The 23,976-nt window shown below is 33.1% G+C and overlaps 1 non-coding gene across 1 annotated transcript; it reads left to right on the forward strand.

Annotated features, from left to right (window-relative positions):
- Positions 1-21,592: 21,592 nt before the first annotated feature.
- On the forward strand, positions 21,593-21,699 carry LOC139865149 (small nucleolar RNA R71). The gene has a single exon (XR_011764673.1). It is a non-coding gene; the product is annotated as a small nucleolar RNA R71 (small nucleolar RNA).
- The last annotated feature ends 2,277 nt before the right edge of the window (positions 21,700-23,976 follow it).

The following is a 23,976-nucleotide window of genomic DNA, read 5'->3' on the forward strand; positions in this document are numbered from 1 at the left end:
TTTATCTTTATTTCTATCCCTTTGTGTAATAGAGTTGGAAATGAATCTATGGATTATCCTAAGCTCAGCTCTATGTATATCAGTATAAGAATAATGACCTCCACGAAAACAATTATGGCTAGTCATTATACTCCACAACTCATTCTTATCAAAATCATAATCAACTCTTCTACCATTACTTATCAACTGTCTACAATCATTAGTTAATAATTCTTCAGCCGTATAAATACACAAAGCTTCAGCCATATCTAATAAAGACATACGACGCATCACACCTCCTAATAGAAATCTAATAAAACTTCTATCCGTTAAACTAGTTACTTCATCATTTAGTTCAATAGTACTTACTAACTCAACGCACCATTCCTTATACACAGGTCTACGTATAGTGAATAGATTAATCCAATCATTGAAAGTAGAATTACCATACCTTTGTGTAAGTAATTCTCTTATTGGCTCGGCCAATCCTACTGTTTCTAATGGTGCCCAATCTATCACCCTGGACACTTCAACATCTTTGGGATAAAGAATGCTCAAGTTCCTCTGATATTTTAGATAGTCTATCCAAAATCTGTCAAATCGTAAGTTAGGGTGTAGATTTGCTTCAACTGATCGCGACAATGAAATTAAAGGATGCGGTTGATTCTGTTTGTATTGTTCACTGAGATCTTGATCCTCGTCACTTTCATTATAAGTATTCAAATTTTGTGGCGCGGATGAAGATTCACCTCGTTCATTCTGCTAAACACATTAAACAAAAAGGAATTGTGCATCCAAAAATGCATTGGTATTAGTAAAATAACAATTAAAAATAACTAACATGACATGTTTAATCCATATTAAACTCATGCTCATTTTCATATTTTTAACAATTCTACACTTTTTCAAATAAGCATATATGAAAATGTTTACCAAGTTTATAAGCATTCTACTCAAATAACATGTCAAAATAATCATTACTAGCAATTAAACAAGTTTCAAATGGCTTTTATATCAAATTAATCAAGTTCATGAATTTTTGACTTAAAAAGTCCACTTTAATTCTCAAAAATCATGTTTAGGATCAAAGTATTGATCATTTAGCTACCTAAACATGTTACACTACTTAATTTAGCAATAATTCATGACAAAAATCGGCCATAACCTGTTTATATCAAAAAGCCCCAAATTGCTCAAGAACACAAACCCTAGATTCCTAAAATTTTTGAAGTTTTTGGCTTTAAATCATGTTAAATAGCATCAATCTAGGTTATACATGCATAATATATCAACAATTTAACACTAATTACACTAAAAATTAACAAAAATCAAATTAAAAAAATAGCTCAAGAACACAAAAAAATTCCAATTTAAGAGTGTTAGGGGTGTAGAAATTATCATTCTTCTTAAAAGGGATCTAGGTAGGAATCTCCACATCAATTTTTAGCAACAAATTTGATGAAAAACGGTGCAAAATGGCGATTTTGAGGTGCTTTTTTCGTGGATTTTTCGCAGAATATGTGTGGTGTGTGTGTGAAGAAACTGGTCTGTAGACCAGTTTATCCTTTCTGGATTTCTGTTACTCCGCGATCTCGAAGGGGGATAGCCTCCTGGCTCCGCGATCTCGAAGTTCCCCTTTTTTTTTTATAAAAAAAATCTTATACTAATAAAACATATAATTAATTAAAAATTAAAATTTTATTTCTTTTTAGGATGAGGGCGTTTCGGATCGTTGTCCTAGTCCATCCCTCGACAAAATTTTAAAATTTGTCAATTCAAAGCTCAGTTTTAAAAACAGATTTTTGGGTTTTTTAATGTTTTTGGCATACTTTAATTCAACAAGATTAAAAATAATGATAATAAAAATTCTCGTCCCTCCCTTGGGTAGAGCAATTTCGGTTCAACGACCTAGTCTTCAACTCACGACGAATTTTTAGAAATCATTTTTTAACTTAGCGAAATAAAGTAAATTTTTATTTTTAAATTCACACCAAACTTAAATTTAAAATGCATAAAATTAAAAATTCATATTATTAAAATTTAAAAAAAATTCACACCAAATTTAAATTTTAATTTTGTTTTTATGCATACAAACTTATAAAAAATATTAATTTTTTCAAATATTTACAAACTTAAATGTATTGATTTTAAAAGTTTTACAATATTAATTTAATATTTATATATTAAATTTAAAAACATAGTAAAATTAAAAATTAAAAATCTTTTTGGTCTTTTATCCCACTTTAATCAATCAAATATTATCAAAAATATACGCCCCTCTTTTCGGTAAAGTAATTTCGGCTATATTACCTAGTTTTACTCCTGACGAATTTTTTAAATATTTTGGATTGATTGATTAAAGATATTTATACCTTAAGAATAAACGGTAAATTTCGCAGTGATGTAATAAATTTTTGTATGATATCAATAATTTCGGTCGCAAAACCTAATTTTATTGAATGCCAATTTAATACTTTATAGCGAACAATTTAGCGTTTAATATCAAAAGGTTAAAAGCAATAAAATAAAAATAAAAACTGTACATACTTACCTGTGAAATGGAATTCTCAGTGACCTGTTTTAGCCCACTCATAAGATAGTCGAACTAATTGATTTTCCATAGCTACATAGGCATAACCTCGAGCATTCAATGTTTTTTCTTCGAAACATATGAACGGTCCATCTCTGCATAAAGTAACGAATTCGGTATTGGAATATGTCTGATTCGTCGAACATTTTCCTTCGTGTGACCATTTTCCGCATTTGTGACATCTTTCAAGGTGTCGAGCTCTTCTTTTCGCTGCGGATTTTAATTTTCCTTTACCAAAATGTAACTTATTATTTTCGTTCCTGGATTCTTTTCTTACTCCGTCCAATTTACCTCTGATTAATGATACCAATTCACTTGGAAGGGTGTCATTATTACGTTTAGTGATCAAAGCGTGTAGCATTAGACCATGGTTTAATTCACAGGAAGTCTTCATCTCGTAAAACCTAAAAAAAATAAAAATTTAGAATGGGGGGAGAAGACTAGTTCTTTATGGTCTGCTAGGGAAAGACCATTCGGATTCCATTCTCGAGAACTACACGAAAACAGAAAATCTAACTCTAACAGAAATACATATTATCCTAACAAGATTCGAACCTCCCCACACTTAGTTGAAATTGTGATTAACATTATTTTCAATTGGATCATCAACAACTTGAATATCTTTGACTTTTACTTCAATCCATTTGTTGATTTCCTCCGTAACTTTCACAAATTCAACTAACATCGCCTTTTCTTTTGGTGATAAATTGGATATTAATCGGTTACATAACTTAAAGTTTCCCTTAATCTTAGCATCGTAAATCCGTTTATAAAGTTTCTTCGTTGAACTGTTAAAAACGGGTTCATCTAATTTCTTATCATCAACGGGGTTCTTTGTGATCGGATCATCATTAAGTGTTTCTTCATCTTCCCCACACTTATGCGTTTTTATTGGTTTAAAAGTTTTGGTTGGTGGAGATCTAAACTTTTGGTTCACAAAGGTGATCGATGTATCACCATCCCTAAGTGTCATTCTACCTTCTCTTACATCAATGAATGCCTCGGTGGTTGCTAAATGGGCGACCTAAAATTAGAGGAATATCAAGGTTTTCCTCCATATTAATCACTATGAAGTTTGCAACAAAGGTCAAACTTCCCACGTTAACAAGTAAATTATTTGCTATTCCAACCGGGTGTTTAATGGTTAGGTCAAATGATTGAACACCTATTTTGGTTGGTTTTAATTTACCCATACCTAATCTTTTGTATAAGAAAAGAGGCATAATATTTGCACTTGCTCCTAAATCTGCGAGTCCATTATATACAGCACCATCATTAAGCAAGCAAGAAATGATAAATTCACCCGGGTCTCCTGCTTTAGTAAGTCGAGTTGGTTTGTAAACCTTTTTCGAGTGTTCTTTTTTTGGTTCTTTCACTTCTATTTGAACTTCTTGTTTACATTTTTCTTCGTTTCTTGGAATGGGAGGTTTGTATAAGAATTCTTCTTCATCACTCAAATTTGAATCCTCCCTATTTTCCAATTTTGATTTTTCATATGTTGTTGATAACATATTTATGTTTTCATTTTGAAGGTTTTCTTGGGTGGTGAAATTATGATTGACTTCATTGTCAACTTCCATCGGACCATGTATATAATGTTTAACTCTGTGACCATTAACTTTAAATTCAATCCCATTTGAATTTATTAACTCTATTGTTTCGTATGGGAAAACTCTTTTGACTATGAATGGTCCAGACCATCTTGATTTCAATTTTCCAGGAAATAGCTTGAATCGTGAATTGAAAAGAAGAACTCTGTCTCCTTCTTTAAATTCTTTTGAACTTCTGATTCTTTTATCATGCCATTTCTTCGTTCTTTCTTTATAGATTAACGAATTTTCGTATGCCTCAAGTCTTAATTCTTCTAATTCATTTAGTTGACTTAATCGTAGACGTCCGGCTTCATGTAAATCAAGATTACATGTCTTTAAAGCCCAAAATGCGTTGTGTTCAATTTCTACTGGAAGATGACATGCTTTTCCGTAAACGAGTTTAAAAGGTGTGGTTCCAATTGGAGTTTTGTAGGCTGTTCTAAAAGCCCAGAGTGCATCCTCCAATTTCATGGACCATTCCTTCGGATTTGATCCTACGGTTTTCTCTAGAATACGTTTTAAAGCTCGGTTGGTATTTTCAACTTGTCCACTTGTTTGTGGATGATAAGCGGTGGAGATTTTATGAGTTACTCCATATCTTTTAAGAACTTTCTCAAGTTGATTGTTACAAAAATGAGTACCCCGATCACTTATTAAAGCTTTCGGTGTTCCAAACCTAGCAAAAAGAAGTTTTAAAAAGTTGACTACAACTCGTGCATCGTTAGTCAGGAGAGCTTGTGCTTTCGCCCATTTAGATACATAATCAATGGCAACGAGAATATAGAGATTATTATGAGATTTTGGAAATGGACCCATAAAGTCAATACCCCAAATGTCAAATACTTCACATACTTGAATGACATTTTGTGGCATTTCATCACGTTGACTTATTTTTTCGGCCCTTTGACAAGCATCACAGGATTTGTAAAGAAGGTGTACGTCTTTGAAAATTGTAGGCCAATAGAATCCAGTATCGTAAACTTTTCTTGCTGTTAGTTGAGGCCATAATGCCCTCCTGTTGGTCCTGTGTGACAATGGTTTAAGATTTGACTAGCTTCATCTCCGAATACACATCGGCGTATTATTCCATCGGGACAACTTTTAAACAAATGTGGATCTTCCCAGAAATAGTGTTTTATATCACTAAAGAATTTCTTTCGTTTTTGGTACGACAATCCTTTTTCAAGGAATTCACATACTAAATAGTTTGCATAGTCTGCAAACCATGAAATTTCATTATAATCTATCTTCAATAGATATTCATCAGGAAAGTTGTCTTGTATGGCCGATTCATTTAGGACTTCTTATTCAGGATTTTCAAGACGAGAAAGATGATCAGCGGCGAGATTTTCTGCTCCCTTTTTGTCTTGGATTTCAATATCGAACTCTTGTAAGAGTAAGATCCAACGGATTAATCTTGGTTTGGCATCTTGTTTCGAAAATAGGTATCTAAGAGCAGAATGGTCGGTATAGACCACCGTTTTAGCTAGAACGAGATATGAACGAAATTTGTCAAAAGCAAAGACAATAACAAGGAGTTCTTTTTCAGTAGTTGTGTAATTTATTTGTGCTCCTTGTAACGTCTTACTAACATAATAAATAGGTTGAAATCGTTTTTCAATCCTTTGTCCTAAAACTGCTCCCATTGCAAAATCACTTGCATCGCACATTAGTTCGAATGGTAGATTCCAATTTGGAGTTATCATGATCGGCGCATTAGTGAGTTTCTCTTTAAGAATATTAAAAGATTTGATGCATTCATCTGAAAAGATGAATGGAGCATCCTTTTCTAGGAGTTTATTCATAGGAGTGGCAATTTTAGAAAAATCTTTTATAAAACGTCGGTAAAAACTGGCATGCCCTAGAAAACTCCTAACTCCTCTAACATTGGTGGGATGTGGAAGTTTAGCAATTACATCTACTTTAGCTCTATCCACTTCAATTCCTTCCTTTGAAATTTTATGACCAAGAACGATGCCTTCTTTAACCATGAAATGGCATTTCTCCCAATTAAGTACTAGATTTGATTGTTCGCATCTAATAAGCATTCGTTCAAGATTAACTAGACATGTTTCAAAAGTATCACCGAAGACTAAAAAGTCATCCATGAAAACTTCCATGCATTCTTCTATCATGTCGTGAAAAATCGCCATCGTGCACCTTTGAAAGGTTGCAGGGGCGTTGCAAAGTCCAAATGGCATGCGTTTGTAAGCAAAAGTACCATAAAGGCACGTGAATGTGGTTTTCTCTTGATCCTCGGGTGCTATTGGAATTTGAAAATATCCGGAAAAACCATCAAGAAAACAATAGTAACTATTTCCGGCTAATCTTTCCAACATTTGATCAATAAAAGGTAAGGAAAAGTGATCTTTTCTGGTGGCATCATTTAATTTTCTATAATCAATACAAACACGCCATCCTGTTACAGTCCTAGTTGGAATAAGCTCATTTTTCTCATTTGTGATGACAGTCATGCCACCCTTCTTAGGTACGCATTGAACTGGGCATACCCATGGACTATCAGAAATTGGATAAATTAAACCTGCATCTAGCAGTTTAATAATTTCTTTCTTAACAACATCTTGCATATTAGGATTTAGTCTTCGTTGGCGTTGCACATACGTTTTATGACCTTCTTCCATAAGGATTTTATGTGTGCAATACGAAGGGCTTATTCCTTTAATATCATGAATTTTCCATGCAATAGCTGGTTTATGAGCTTTTAGCACAGAAATGAGTTGAGATTTTTCATTTTCAGTAAGAGAAGATGATATTATTACAGGTAATTCAGATTCACCATGTAAATAAGCATATTCCAAATGGTTTGGAAGTGGCTTTAACTCTAATGTTGGTGGTTCTTCTATCGATGATTTATATCGATATCTGTCTTCTTCTTTTTGCATTTGAATTTCTTCTGTTGTTGGTTCATATCCATTAGCCATAAGTGTAACTAACATTTCAGTTTCATCAATTGGTTCAGTTCCTTCTCCTAAAGAACATTCTCATGTTCCTTGTAATTCTGGAAATTCTTCTAACAATTCTGCATGTGATTCTATAGTTTGAATATAATAACATGTATCATCTGCAGATTGCGGTTATTGCATGGCTCTACCCACAGAAAAGGTAACACTCTCGTCCTCTATACTTAGGGTCAGTTTCTTACCAAACAAGTCTATTATTGCTTTGGCAGTGTTTAAGAATGGTCTTCCTAATATGAGAGGAACTCGAGAATCTTCTTACATGTCTAGAATAACAAAATCTACTGGAAATACTAAAGTATCAACTTTAACTAGAATGTTCTCCATTATCCCTCTAGGATATTTTACTGATCGATCGGCTAGTTGCATGCTTATTCGTGTTGGTTTCAATTCTCCAAGGTCTAGTTTAGCGTATAATGAATATGGCATTAAATTTATACTAGCACCTAAGTCTGCCAATGCTTCTATTGAACTAAGACTACCCAGAAAATATGGAATTGTGAAACTTCCTGGATCTGATAATTTTTCTGGTATCTTATTCAACAGCACTGCAGAACAATTAGCATTCATAGTAACAGCCGAGAGTTCTTCCATTTTCTTTCTATTAGTGATTAGATCTTTCAAGAATTTAGCATATCTAGGCATTCCTGAAATCACATCAATGAAAGGAAGATTAACATTTATCTGTTTAAACATATCCAAGAATTTGGATTGCTCAGCTTCAAGTCTCTCTTTTCTCATTTTACTCGGGTAAGGAAGTGGTGGTTGGTATGGTTTAACATAAGGTTTAGCTTTAAATGTGTTATCTTCATTAACCTTTTCAACTACCGGTTTTGTTTCCTTTTCTTGCTCAGGTTGTGGTTCTTGTAGAGTAGGAATAGCATCATCAGAAATTACAGGTATTTCAGGTAGTTTAAGTGTAATACCACTTCTTGTGGTAATGGCTTTAGCTGTTTCATTCCGGGGGTTAGCATTTGTATCACTAGGTAGACTTCCCGGTTTTCTTTCACCTATCAACCTTGCTAGGTGATAATGCTAAAAACGAACATATATTTCATAGCATTATTCCTCAAGAAAGACAAGATTTTAGTTGCAACTGTTCTATTTACAAGTGATATTCGTTTAAAATAATAAAAGGTGAAGATAAAAGATAGATTCGACGAATTGAAGACGCAAACGACCAAAAAGCTCAAAAGTACAAAATACAATCAATGAGGTTCCAATTATTGATAAGAAACGTCTCAAAATTACAAGAGTACAAGATTCAAAACGCAAAGTACAAGATATTAAATTGTACGCAAGGACGTTCGAAAATCCGGAACCGGGACCAGAGTCAACTCTCAACGCTCGACGCAACGGACTAAAAATTACAAGTCAACTATGCACATGAATATAATATAATATATAATTAATTCTTAAAATTAATATATATATTATATTATTATAAATAAACGTCGGCAGAAGAAAACAACCAAAAGTGGCTTTCCCCAGCTGGCCATGTGATCGCATGGCCTTGAAGTGCAAAGCTCATGCGATCGGATGAGCTCCTTTTTCAGTTCACAGGCCTATAAATTCGCAGTTTGGTGAACGTAATATCTATCATATAATCAATCTCTCTATCTATATATGTAGTATATATTTATATTTATATTTATATTTTAATTTTAATTTTAATTTTAATTCTAATAATAAGGGTATGTTAGCGAATGTTGTAAGTGTGTAAGTCAAAATTTTGTCCGTGTAACGCTACGCTATTTTTAATCATTGTAAGTTATGTTCAACCTTTTTAATTTAATGTCTCGTAGCTAAGTTATTATTATGCTTATTTAATCTGAAGTAATCATGATGTTGGGCTAAAAATATTAAAATTGAGTAATTGGGCTTTGTACCATAATTGGGGTTTGGACAAAAGAACGACACTTGTGAAAATTAGACTATGGGCTATTAATGGGCTTTATATTTGTTTAACTAAATGATAGTTTGTTAATGTTAATATAAAGATTTACAATTGAACGTCCCTATAAATAACCATATACACTCAATCGGACACGATGGGCGGGATATTTATATGTACGAATAATCGTTCATTTAACCGGACACGGGAATGGATTAATAGCCACTAGAATTATTAAAACAGGGGTGAAATTATGTACAAGGACACTTGGCATAATTGTTAACAAAGTATTAAAACCTTGGGTTACACTCAGTCGACATCCTGGTGTAATTATTAAACAAAGTAATAAAACTTTGTTACAGTTTAAGTCCCCAATTAGTTGGAATATTTAACTTCGGGTATAAGGATAATTTGACGAGGACACTCGCACTTTATATTTATGACTGATGGACTGTTATGAACAAAAACCAGAAGGACATATTAAATAATCCAGGACAAAGGACAATTAACCCATGGGCATAAAACTAAAATCAACACGTCAAACATCATGATTACGGAAGTTTAAATAAGCATAATTCTTTTATTTCATATTTAATTTCCTTTATTTTATATTTAATTGCACTTCTAATTATAGCACTTTTATTGTATTTAATTGCACTTTTAATTATCGTACTTTTTAATTATCGCAAGTTTATTTTATTGCACTTTTATTATTCGCAATTTCATTATCGTTATTTACTTTACGCTTTAAATTAAGTCTTTTATTTATTTAATATTTTACATTTGGTTTTAACTGCGACTAAAGTTTTAAAATCGACAAACCGGTCATTAAACGGTAAAAATCCCCCTTTATAATAATAATATTACTTATATATATATATTTGTATTTTTATAAATTAAACTAATATAGCGTTAAGCTTTGATTAAAAGATTTTCCCTGTGGAACGAACCGGACTTACTAAAAACTACACTACTGTACAATTAGGTACACTGCCTATAAGTGTTGTAGCAAGGTTTAAGTATATCCATTCTCTAAATAAATAAATATCTTGTGTAAAATTGTATCGTATTTAATAGTATTTTCTTGTAAAATTTAATAGTATTTTATACCCCTTAGCTTTGACATCAAGTATTTTTGGCGCCGCTGCCGGGGAGACTTAAAAATTTAGCTTAAAAGCCGGAAGCGCAACGCTATATAAAAAAAAGATTTTTATTTTTAGTTTACTTTTATAAAAATACGTTTTTGTAAAAATACATTTTAAAAATTCAAAAATATAAAAAGAAAAAAAAATTATATATTTTTAAGAGTTTGTTAAATATATAAGTTTTATAAAGTTTCTTTATTTTTATTTTTAGTATTTAAAAATATAAATTTTATTTAAATATTGTGTTTTTTTTATAACACATCAAAACAGCAAAACAGAAAAAAAAAATATAAAAGTTTACGGGCTACACTGTAGCAGCCCAACCCATCTGGCCCGATTTTCTACGTCATGCGATCGCATGAATATATAGCATACACTCCATGCGATCGCATGGAGTGATTTGACTCGTCTGAAACATAAGCTGTACGAAATTAGGGTTTATAATAATAATTATTATTAATTAATAACCCTAATTAGGTTATAATTATTTTATTATTTAGTTTAGTTTATTTATAATTTGTATTTTAAGTCTAAATTAGTTTTAATAATTTATAAAATTAATAGTTTTATAAAATAAATAATATAAAAATAATATTTTTATAAAAATTGTAATTTTTACACTTTTTATATATTTTTATATTTTGTCCCTTTTTATTAGTTTTAGCGTAACTTTTGTATTTTTCGCTCGTATTTAGTTTTAATTCATAGTTTTTGCCATAGTTATTTTTATTTCTAGATTTTTAGGCCTTGCCGTAAAATCCCTTAAGTGCTTTTTCTTTAGACTAAGATATAAGTGCTTTAGAATTTTGCAAGCCTTTTTAAGTTTTAGTACCTTTTTAAGTTATTGCCATTTGGGATATAGTTCTACTTGTAAGCTTTAATATTTTTAGACGCCTTTTACCTATGTATCAATTATCATTCCAATTAGTAATCTCAATTTGCGATTATAATTTTAAGTTAGTGATAGTAATAAGGTTGGGTTAGTCGAGTGTTTTTAAGTTCTATAAGTCATTTCTTTTTATTTCTTATTTTCCGACGCCTTTTATTTTTCAACCCTTTTCTTTTTCTTTTTCGACGCGCTCTTTTTCTTTCTTATTTCTCGCCATTCTAGTTTTAGGACATAGATTTTTATTCTACTTCTTATCTAAATTTCTTAAAATTACGAAAATTTATTTTAAGTGGTTAAATTGATAGACATCAAAATTTTCTGGTTCGTAATAATAGTTGGATTTGTACGTGGACCGGGTTATTGGAGCCAAACAGTCCTCAATTATATTGAGACCAAACGAATCCTGCCCCTCTGCTGCATCTTTTGGCTATTCGAAACGTGGGCAAAATCAGAAAAGTCTATTGATTGGATAACTTATATAATTTTTCTTTTCTTTTTAAAAACTAATAGTATATTCAGTGAATGCACCGAGCAAGACGTTCACCACCTTTTGTACGTTCACCACCTGTAACTAGATCAAAACATCTAGCTAATGTTGTCGCCGTTGATAATCCATTTTTTAAACCCGACCTCACAATTGAGAATCTGGAGAATATTCATGGACGATTCATAGATCCTGAACCACTAAACTTTTCTCCGAAACCACCAATCATTCAAACAGAGATTGTTGAGGAACGAACCATTAAATCAGAATCCTCTAGTGATTCCAATTCAACAAATTCAATTATGGAGAATCTGGAACCTTTAAGTATGGAAGACCGAATGAGAGCTAAATGCACTGGCCAAGGTCACGCAATTACTCATCCAGACATTAATGCGCCAGATTATGAAATCAAAGGACAAATTCTACACATGGTGACTAATCAATGCCAATTTAGTGGTGAACCGAAGGAAGATCCAAATGAACATCTTCGTACCTTTAATAGGATCTGCACTCTATTTAAAATCCGAGAAGTGGAGGATGAACAGATATATCTCATGTTATTTCCCTGGACTTTAAAGGGAGAAGCCAAAGATTGGTTAGAATCGTTACCTGAAGGGGCGATTGATACATGGGACGTTTTAGTTGAAAAATTTCTTAAACAATTCTTTCCGGCATCTAAAGCCGTAAGACTTCAAGGAGAAATTGTTACGTTCACACAGAAACCGAATGAAACTCTATATGAGGCGTGGACAAGATTTGGAAAGTTATTAAGAGGATGTCCACAACATGGTTTAGACACCTGTCAAATAGTACAAATATTCTACCAAGGATGCGACATCACTACAAGAAAAGACATCGATATAGCAGCTGGTGGTTCCATTATGAAGAAAACCGAAACTGATGCTTATAAAATTATTGATAACACTGCTTCCCACTCACATGAGTGGCACCAAGAAAAATATATCGTTAGATCATCTAAAGCAGCTAGAGCCGATTCTAGCCATGACTTAGATTCCATTTCCGCAAAGATAGATGATGTCAAGAGACGAATGGAAAAGATGACTAAGGATATTCACTCAAGATGAATTAGTTGTGAGCAGTGTGGAGGACCACATTTGACAAAAGATTGTCTCAGTATTGAATTAACAATGGAACAAAGAGAGAATATTTCATACATAAACCAAAGGCCTGGAAATAATTATCAGAATAATTATCAACCGCCAAGACCGATCTACAATCAAAATCAGAATTATAATCGAAATATTCCATACAACAACCAACAAGGTCCTAGCAATCAACAAGTATCTAACAATACTTACAACCAGCAAAGACCTAATTTTCAAAACAAACCACAACCCGATGATAAAAAGCCGAATTTAGAAGATATGATGATGAAGCTAGTTGAAACTCAAACGCAGTTTTTCACATCTCAAAAACAAACTAATGAACAAAATGCTCAAGCATTTAGAAATCAACAAGCTTCTATTCAAAACTTGGAACAAGAAGTAAGTAACCTAGCAAGGTTAATAGGTGAAAGAAAACCGGGAAGTTTACCTAGTGATACAAATGCAAACCTCCGGAATGAAACAGCTAAAGCCATTACCACAAGAAGTGGTACAACACTTAAACCACCTGAAATACCTGTAACTTCTGATGAAGCTATTCCTACTCCACAAGAACCACAACCTGATCAAGATAAGGAAAAAGAACCGGTAGTTGAAAAGGTTAATGAAGATAACACAGTTAAGGCTAAACCTTATGTTAAACCATACCAACCACCACTTCCTTACCCGAGTAAAATGAAGAAAGAGAAACTTGAAGCCGAGCAATCCAAATTCTTGGATATGTTTAAACAGATAAATATAAATCTTCCTTTCATTGATGTGATTTCAGGAATGCCTAGATATGCTAAATTCTTGAAAGATCTGATCACGAATAGAAAGAAAATGGAAGAACTCTCGGCTGTTACTATGAACGCTAATTGTTCAGCAGTGCTGTTGAATAAGATACCGGAAAAATTATCTGATCCAGGAAGTTTCACAATTCCATGTTTTCTGGGTAGTCTTAGTTTAATAGAAGCATTGGCAGACTTAGGTGCTAGTATAAATTTAATGCCGTTTTCACTATACACTAAACTAGACCTTGGAGAATTGAAACCAACAAGAATAAGCATACAACTAGCCGATAGATCAATAAAATATCCTAGAGGGATAATGGAGAACATGCTAGTTAAAGTTGGTACTTTAATATTTCCAGTAGATTTTGTTGTTCTGGACATGGAAGAAGATTCTCAAGTTCCTCTCATATTAGGAAGACCATTCTTAAACACGGCTAAAGCAATGATAGAAGAGGAGCAGAAAATCTCGCCGCTGTTCATCTTTCTCGTCTTGAAAATCCTGAATTAGAAGTTCTAAATGAATCGGCCATACAAGACAACTTTCTTGATGAATATCTATTGAAGATAGATTATAATGAAATTCCATGGTTTGCATACTATGCAAACTATTTAGTATGTGGATTCCTTGAAAAAGGATTATCGTACCAAAAACGAAAGAAATTCTTCAGTGATATAAAACACTATTTCTGGGAAGATCCACATCTATTTAAAAGTTGTCCAGATGGAATAATACGCCGATGTGTATTCGGAGATGAAGCTAGTAAAATTTTAAACCATTGTCACACAGGACCAACAGGAGGGCATTATGGGCCTCAACTAACAGCAAGAAAAGTTTATGATGCTGGATTCTATTGGCCTACAATTTACAAAGACGCACACCTTCTTTGCAAATCCTGTGATGCTTGTCAAAGGGCCAGAAAAATAAGTCAACGTGATGAAATACCACAAAATGTCATTCAAGTATGCGAAGTATTTGACATTTGGGGTATTGACTTTATGGGTCCATTTCCAAAATCTCATAATAATCTATATATTCTCGTAGCCATTGATTATGTATCTAAATGGGCGAAAGCACAAGCTCTCCCAACTAACGATGCACGAGTTGTAGTCAACTTTTTAAAACGTCTTTTTGCAAGGTTTGGAACACCGAAAGCATTAATAAGTGATCGGGGTACTCATTTCTGTAATAATCAACTTGAGAAAGTTCTCAAAAGATATGGAGTAACTCATAAAATCTCCACCGCAAATCATCCACAAACAAGTTGACAAGTTGAAAATACCAACCGAGCTTTAAAACGTATTCTAGAGAAAACCGTAGGATCAAATCTGAAGGAATGGTCCATTAAATTGGAGGGTGCACTCTGGGCTTTTAGAACAGCCTACAAAACTCCAATTGGAACCACACCTTTTAAACTCATCTACGGAAAAGCATGTCATCTTCCAGTAGAAATTGAACACAAAGCATTTTGGGCTTTGAAGACATGTAATCTTGATTTACATGAAGCTGGACGTCTACAATTAAGTCAACTAAACGAATTAGAAGAAGTAAGACATGAAGCATACGAAAATTCGTTAATCTATAAAGAAAGAACGAAGAAATGGCATGATAAAAGAATCAGAAGTTCAAAAGAATTTAAAGAAGGAGACAGAGTTCTTCTTTTCAATTCACGATTCAAGCTATTTCCTGGAAAATTGAAATCAAGATGGTTTGGACCATTCATAGTCAAAAGAGTTTTCCCATACGGAACAGTAGAATTAATAAATTCAAATGGAATTGTATTTAAAGTTAATGGTCACAGAGTTAAACATTACATAGATAGTCCAATAGAAGTTGACAATGAAGTTAATCACAATTTTGATACCACAGCTAACTAAGTGTGGGGAGAATCAAGTCTTTAAAGGATTGATGATGTCGTAGGGGGTGTATACGAAATAGTATTATTTTTGTTACGAAATACTATTAAATATGCTACAATTTTACACAAGTTATTTATTTATTTATCGAGTGGATATACTTAAACCTTGCTACAACACTTATAGGCAGTGTACCTAATCGTAGAGTAGTGTAGTTTTTAGTAAGTCCGGTTCGTTCCACAGGGAGCTAGTGAAGTTTAACGCTATATTTTTACACACAATATTTGTAAAAAATACAAAAAAATATATATGTACTAGTAGTATTATTATTATAAAAGGGGGGTTTTTTTACCGTTTAATGACCGGTTTGTCGATTTTTAAGACTTAAGTCACAATTAAAACCTAATGTAAAATATAAAAATAACTTAATTTAAAGAGTAAAGTAAATAACAATAAATAAAGTGCGATAAATTAAATGACATAAAATAAAAGTGCGATAATTAAAAATGCGAAAAAGAGATAAAATAAAGGAATTATGCTTATTTAAACTTCCGTAATCATGATGTTTGACGTGTTGATTTTAATTAATTGTTACTCGGGTTAATTGTCCTTTGTCATGGTTTATTTGATACCTATCTGGTTTTTATCCATAATAGTCCATCGGTCATAAATATAAAGTGCGAGTGTCCTCGTCAAATTACCCTTATACCCAAAATCAAATATTCCAACTAATTAAGGATTTAAACTGTGACGCAGTTATCACTTCTGTCAACAATTACACCAGTTATCACTGTATGTAATCTACCCCTGTTTTGATTAGATATGAATATTAATTTACCCACTTAATCAGTTTGAATAATCAATTACCCAACCCGAATAATTAATTAAATGATTATAATAGATTTCATATGAACGTCACTAAATAGGACAACCATAATCATTATTAATTATTAGGATAATTAATTTGAAGATAGGTTCGACAGACTCCAATGAGTTGTCACTCAATTAGACAATACCCCCCATCTATTAATAGTCAATAGTCCAATTTCCACAAGTGTCGTTCTTTTGCCCAAACCTTAATTATGGTACAAAGCCCAATTACCCAATTTTAGTAATTAGCCCAACATCATGATTACTTCGGATTAAATAAGCATAATAATAACTTAGCTACGAGACATTAATGTAAAAAGGTTGAACATAACTTACAACGATTAAAAATAGCGTAGCGTTACACGGACAGAATTTCGACTTACACACTCAAACGATCTCTATCATAAATCTTATTATTATCATAATTTAAAGTTAAAATTAAGATTATTGTTATATCTTATTAAGTTAACATTATGATAGAGATATAGAATATAGATATTGATAATTGATATTGATAATAGATAGATCGATCGATATATATATCGAAATATGATCGAAGAAAGGTATCCATATATCGATCGCATTACATAGCTTTTATAGGCAAATTATAAATTTGAATTTTCATTTATGACCCCTGAACTATGCTCAATTAACAACTTTTTATTATTTAATATTATTCTTATTATGAATTATTTAAATATTATATTTTATTCTTGTGCATAGTTGACTCGTAATTTTTACACCGTTGCGTCGAGCGTTGAGAGTTGACTCTGGTCCCGGTTCCGGATTTTCGAACGTCCTTTCGTACAATTTTATATTGTGTACTTTGCGTTTTGTAACTTGTACTCTTGTCATTTTTAGACGTTCCTCATCAATAATTTGAACCTTTTTGATTGTATCTTGTACTTTTGAGCTTTTTGGACCTTTGCGTCTTCAAATCTTCATTTTCGCCTTTTGTCTTCGCACTTATTTAAAATAAACGAATATTACTCGAAAATGGAACAATTGCAACTAAAATCTTGTCTTTCTTGGGGGATTTTGCTATGAAATATATGTTCCTTTTTAGCCTTATCAATATCCCCACACTTGAGCGTTGCTTGTCCTCAAGCAATACAGTCTTGAAATAATATAATACATCACACGGATCACTTCTTTATTCTTCACACTTTGTACATCAGTGATTTTGATAGAGCGGTATAAACAATGATATTAACAATAGAACCATGGTTAAAGGTGGGTGTGTCACCCACAGTTGCCTTGGGTTTAGGTCAACGACACTTGCAATCAAATAGCCGATTTACTTTCGGTTTCCAAAGCAAAGTGCACATTTGAAAGGCGGTTTACAGTCCCACATGACTATAAAAATGTAGATCCTTTAGGAAATTGGATCTTTATGAAAACATTTGATCTTTTAAAAATTCAAGCTAGATTTTACCCTAGACAAGTTTTCTGATTTGACCCACCATCGGTGTTGCAAAATATATTTGTGGATCAATATTTTGGCTAAAAACATTCAGGTTCGTGTAATCCACTGCTATCCCGGTATCGGAAAGCACACATCCAGTTTACTTGTTCCGTATATTACCTTTCGGTAAACTACCGTCCGGTTGTAAAGGAACGCGATGAACAAGAAACTGTTAAGGCAATGTCCCGTGACATGCATTTGATTATGGTCTTTTAACGTGTCGGATGCTAGAACTATCCTTGGTAGGAGCGATAGTAAAGATCATCCTATGATTTTTCGGTCTGGCACAAGGTCCTGTCTCCGACCATGCTATGCAACCACCGTTCTTACGGTTGACACCCGATTTGGTTCAGGTGACCTAATGAATTCCAGGTGAATTCCTAGGATTTTACGTTCAATGGTAATGAACGCATTGAAAATGGGTTTTCAGAAAACAAATCGGTTTGTATTTTTGATCAAAATATTTTCTCGTTCAAGCTCGAGTTTAGATATCATCGAATTCCATGAGTTTGAATTCTCAATCTTTAAGGTCAATCTCAAGGATTGAGTAATATCAGTCTTAAAAGCTGATTTTTAATCTTTAAGGAGATTATCCTTTCTGGGGATCTGATTCATTAGTCTTATCAAGCTAATTTGCACGGTGCCTCCCCATTGTACGAGATAAATCCTTCTCATGGTTAGGATAAATCTGACCACTTGGCGACCCTGTTTGATGCTGAGGTCCGTGGATTTCCTGCTGATTTTAGAGATGACTTTTCTAGATTTTTCGTCAACCTACAGCTGGTCTGGACGACAACTTCTTGACCTAAATCAAGAAGCGCGTGTCTTTTTCGGAAGACTTTACTTCCTTTTAATGATGGAATTGATTCATCGTGTAGATCCATCTTTCTTTCAAATATATTACAATAAACCGGGTAAAACTGATTAGTATCATCCAAAACAAAAGTACCTGCAATAATCTTGTACAAAGATATGTGATAGATAGTTTTTAATTGAATAACTTGGTACATTCTCCTCACACTTAGTTTCTTTCTTTGCCTTTTTATTCTCCTTTATTCCATTTTAAATGAATTCAAGCATTTTAGGTTGTTTCTCAATTTATGTCCTTTCCGAGGTAACGATAATTTCGGTATTATCACCTAGTTTTCACCGTTCATAAATATGTATAAACATGATTTTGACTTCATTTAATTGAAAATTTTTCAAATTTTTGCAAAATTTGGCAAATAAACCAAGTATAAACCCGAGAGAATTTATAACCCTTCCCCACACTTGAGATCATGCAATGCCCTCATTTGCATGAAATCAGATTCTAATTATAAATTCATGAGGGTGATTAGTGTAGAAAAGTGATTATAAATACCCAGTTTGTAAATTCTAAGCTCATCGAATGATAGATGGCGCGCCTCATCGTTCATTCCTTCATTTGTATATCACATTTGTTGTTTTGCGTCTTGTCGTCAAAATTAGTACCTTTTGCTGAACTTTAATGACAGTCTTTGAAAGTGCGTTGTTTTACCCTGTTTTGTACATAAGATAAAATACAAACATATATATATATATATATATATATATATATATATATATATATATATATATTTTTTTTTTTGAAGTTTGGTTTATAACCCCACTTTTCAAAAATTTATAAAGTATAATATTTTTGGCATACTTTAAATCAATAAAATTAAAAATAATGATAACAAAATTTGTCGCCCCGCCCTCGGGTAAAGTAATTTCGGCTTAATGACCTAGTCTTCAACTCACGACAAATTTTAGAAATCATTTTTTCAACTTAATGAATTAAAGTAAATTTTGTTTTTAAAAACTTAAATTAAAATGCATATTAATTTCATAAAAAACCTACAAAACAAAAATTCAGAATGGAGGGAGAAAACTAGTTCTTTAGTGTCTGCTAGCGGAAAAGACCAATCGGATTCCATTCTCGGAACTACACGAGAACAGAACAAATAACTTTAGACAGCATTATCTTTTTAGAACATTCGAATCTCCCCACACTTAGGTAGCTGTGGTGTTGAAATTGTGATTAACTTCATTGTCAATTTCTCTTGGTCCATAATCAACTTGCCTATCTGTGACTTTTTCTTTAAGCCAGTGCCCGGCTTCTTCCGTAATATCCCATAATTCAACTAGCTTCGCCCTTTCTTTAGGCAACAGATTGGATACTAACCGGTTACATAACTTAAAGTTCCCCTTACTTCTAGCATCAATAGCCCGTTTAAAAAGTTTCTTCATTGAACTGTTAATAATGGGGTCATTTAATTTCGTATCAATAACGGGGTTCTTTGTTATCATGTCATCATTAGGTGTTACTTCATTTTCCCCACACTTAGGCGTTTTATTATTATTAAGCACTACTGTTGGAGTTGGTAAAACAACATGGTTCTTACCAATCATTTTTTCTGGTTCAACGGTTTTGGTTGGTGGAGATTTAGACTTTCGAATCATAAAGGTGATAGATTTGTCACCACTTTTAAGTGTCATTCTTCCATTTTCTACATCAAATAACGCCCCGGTGGACGCAAAGAATGGTCGACCTAAAATTAGAGGAATGTTTGGGTCCTCTTCTATGTCAATGACAATGAATTCGACTAGAAAGGTTAAATTACCTACTTGAATGGGTAGGTTGTCAGCAATTCCAACTGGGTGCTTAATGGTTTGATCAAAGAGTCGAACACTCATATCCGTTGGACTTAACTTACCTACACCTAATCTCTTATATAAGGAAAGAGGCATAACACTTACACTTGAACCTAAATCTGCTAGTGCATCATACATGACACAATCACTAAGTAGACAAGGAACAATAAATTCACCCGGATCACCTACCCTAGGTGGAGGTTTTGGTGGAACTGTCTTCACCGGGTTTATATTTACGGCTTTTGTTTCTTGCACTTTCTTATTCTTTTTCTTCTTCTTCTTTCCAGAGGTATCACAATCTTTATTACCTATCACTTGCTCATACTCAACTCCTTTTCTTGGAAACGGGATGGGTGGTTTGTATGGTGCCACCATTGGCTTTACATACTCGGGTGGTGGTGGTGTAACTTCTTCATTGTTACTCTCATCTAAAACCTTCCCATCTTCTGGTGCTGGTTTTTCAGAATTCGTTGAAACCATATTAACATTCTCATTCCGAGGATTTACTTCAGTATTACTCGGTAGCTTTCCTTGTTCCCTCTCACTCATCATGCTAGCAAGAGTACCTACGTGTTTTTCTAGATTCAAAATGGAAGCTTGTTGAGTTCTTAATGACTGATCAAACCTCTCGTTCCTTTGGGTTTGAGATGTAATGAATTGTGTTTGAGATTCAATCAGCTTTGCCATCATTTCTTCTAGATTTGGCTTTTTCTCTTCGGGTTGTTGTGGTGGTTTATACAAGCTAGGTCTTTGTTGATTGAAAGTGTTGTTTTGAGTCGGTTGGTTATTCGGACCTTGTTGGTTATACCAGTTATTTTCGGGTCCTTTTGGATTGTAAAGAATGTTTTGATTTCGATTTAAGTTTAGCCTTGGCGGTTGATAATTATTTTGATAATTATTTCCCGGCCTTTGGTTCATATAGGAAACATTCTCTCGTTGTTCCATCGTTGGTTCAATGTGACAATCTTTCAATAAGTGTGGTCCACCGCATTGCTCACAACTGATTCGTATTGCGTGAATATCTTTATTCATCTTTTCCATTCGTCTTTCGAAAGCATCTATTTTTGCGGAAACGGAATCAAAGTCATGGCTAGAATCGGCTCTAGCCGCTTTAGATGATCGAAAGATATCTTTTTCTTGGTGCCACTCATGCGAGTGGGAGGCTGTGTTATCAATAATTTTGTAAGCTTCAGTTGCGGTTTTCTTCATAATGGATCCACCGGCTGTTATGTCGATGTCTTTTCGTGTAGCAACGTTGACACCTTGGTAGAATATTTGTACTATTTGGTAAGTGTCTAAACCGTGTTGAGGACATCCTCTCAACATCCTTCCGAATCTTGTCCACGCCTCATATAATGTTTCATTTGGCTTTTGTGTGAACGTAACAATTTCTCCTTGAAGTCTCACGGCTTTAGATGCCGGAAAGAATCTTTGAAGAAAATTTTCAACTAAGACATCCCATGTGTCAATCGCCCCTTCAGGTAACGATTCTAACCAATCTTTGGCTTCTCCCTTTAAAGTCCAGGGAAACAACATGAGATATATCTGTTCATCCTCCACTTCTCGGATTTTGAATAGTGTACAGATCCTATTAAAGGTACGAAGATTTTCGTTGGGATCTTCTTTTGGCGTATCACTATATTGGCACTGATTAGTTACCATATGTAGAATTTGTCCTTTGATTTCATAATCTGGAGCATTAACTTCTGGCTTAATAATGGCGTGACCTTGGCCCGTGCGTGTGGCTCTCATTCGGTCTTCCATACTTAGAGGTTCCAGATTTTCCATAATTGAATTTGTTGAATACGAATCACTAGAAGATTCTGATTTAATGGTTTGTGGTTCAGGAGGAATGATTAGTGGTTCTGGATCTTGGAATTGTCCCTGAATATTCTCCGGATTCTCAATTGTGAGGTCGGGTTCAAAAGATGGATTATCGGAAATTTGAGTTGGAGTTCTTGGTCGACTAGATGATGATTCTAAAGAAAAATCAACGGCGACAATATTGGCTAAATGTCTTGATCGAGTTACAGGTGGTGAACGTATGACCGGCGGCGAACGTCTTGCTCGGTGCATTCACAGAATATCCTATTAGTTATAAAAATAATAAGAAAAACTTAAATAAGCTATCCAATTAATAGACTTTTCTGATTTTTGCCCACGTTTCGAATAGCCAAAAGATGCAGCAGAGGGGCAGGATTCGTTTGGTCTCAATATAATTGAGGACTGTTTGGCTCCAACAACCCGTTCCACGTACAAATCCAACTATTACTACGAACCAGAAAAATGTCAACGTCTATTAATTTAACCACTTAAATAATTTTCCTTTCCGTTTAAGAAATATTAGATAAGAAGTAGATAAAATTCTATGTCCTATAACTAGAATGACGAGAAATAAGGAAGAAATAGATTGCGCGTCGAAAAGTGTCGAATAATGAAAAAGGCGAAGAGTGGTTTATAAGACTTAAAAACACGCGATTAATCCAACCTTATAACTATCACTATCTTAAAATTAAAACTACAAATAGAGATACTAATTGGAATTGTAATTGATACATCGGTAAAAGGCGTCGAAAAAAAAAAAAAAAAAAAGAAAATAGCACGAAAAATGGCGTCGCAAAATTTTAAGGCACCTAAATTTTAATCTAAAGAAAAAGTACTCAAGGGATTTTACAGCAAAGCCTAGAAATCTAAAAGTAAAAATAATTATGGCAAATACTAGAAGTTGCGACTATAGTCTAAATAATTATGGTCATATTCGCTTTTTTTTTTTTTTTTTTTTTTAAATTTTGTACTAAACGAATATTGTGTCGAGTATTTTAACTAGAAAACAAATGAAAATTTAGTCATATTAGCTGTCATTTTATCTGTTAACCCCAATATAATACTCAACAAACATAATTCGATTTAAAGGAGAGGAATCAAATAGAATCTGAATGATTGATAAAAAAAAAAAAAAAAAATTCACTCAAAAACAATACTAGTATCACGGGGCTAACAGTAGGCCAGGAATAAAAAAAAAGAAGAAGATTGGATTCCAATCTCTTGGACAAGGGTGGCCAATACCTAACATGTTGGACCACTTGATGACAATGAAACCTTATGATAAATTTTTTTTTTTTTTTAATTACCATCTAAATCCTAGTTCTTGAATGAAAGGAGGTAAAACAGAGGAATCGCAAAACAAAAAAAAAATTTATCTTTTGAAAACGTTTTTTTTTAAATGTTTTTTTTTAAAACGTTTTTTTTTTTTTTTAAAAAAACTTATATTTTCACAAATATAAATTAAAAATATAGCGTTTTAGCGTTCCCCGGCAGCGGCGCCAAAAACTTGATGATGTCGTAGGGGGTGTATACGAAATAGTATTATTTTTGTTACGAAATACTATTAAATATGCTACAATTTTACACAAGTTATTTATTTATTTATCGAGTGGATATACTTAAACCTTGCTACAACACTTATAGGCAGTGTACCTAATCGTAGAGTAGTGTAGTTTTTAGTAAGTCCGGTTCGTTCCACAGGGAGCTAGTGAAGTTTAACGCTATATTTTTACACACAATATTTGTAAAAAATACAAAAAAATATATATGTACTAGTAGTATTATTATTATAAAAGGGGGGTTTTTTTTACCGTTTAATGACCGGTTTGTCGATTTTTAAGACTTAAGTCACAATTA

This window comes from Rutidosis leptorrhynchoides, chromosome 8 (genome assembly GCF_046630445.1).
Source record: "Rutidosis leptorrhynchoides isolate AG116_Rl617_1_P2 chromosome 8, CSIRO_AGI_Rlap_v1, whole genome shotgun sequence".
Lineage (NCBI taxonomy): Eukaryota > Viridiplantae > Streptophyta > Magnoliopsida > Asterales > Asteraceae > Rutidosis > Rutidosis leptorrhynchoides.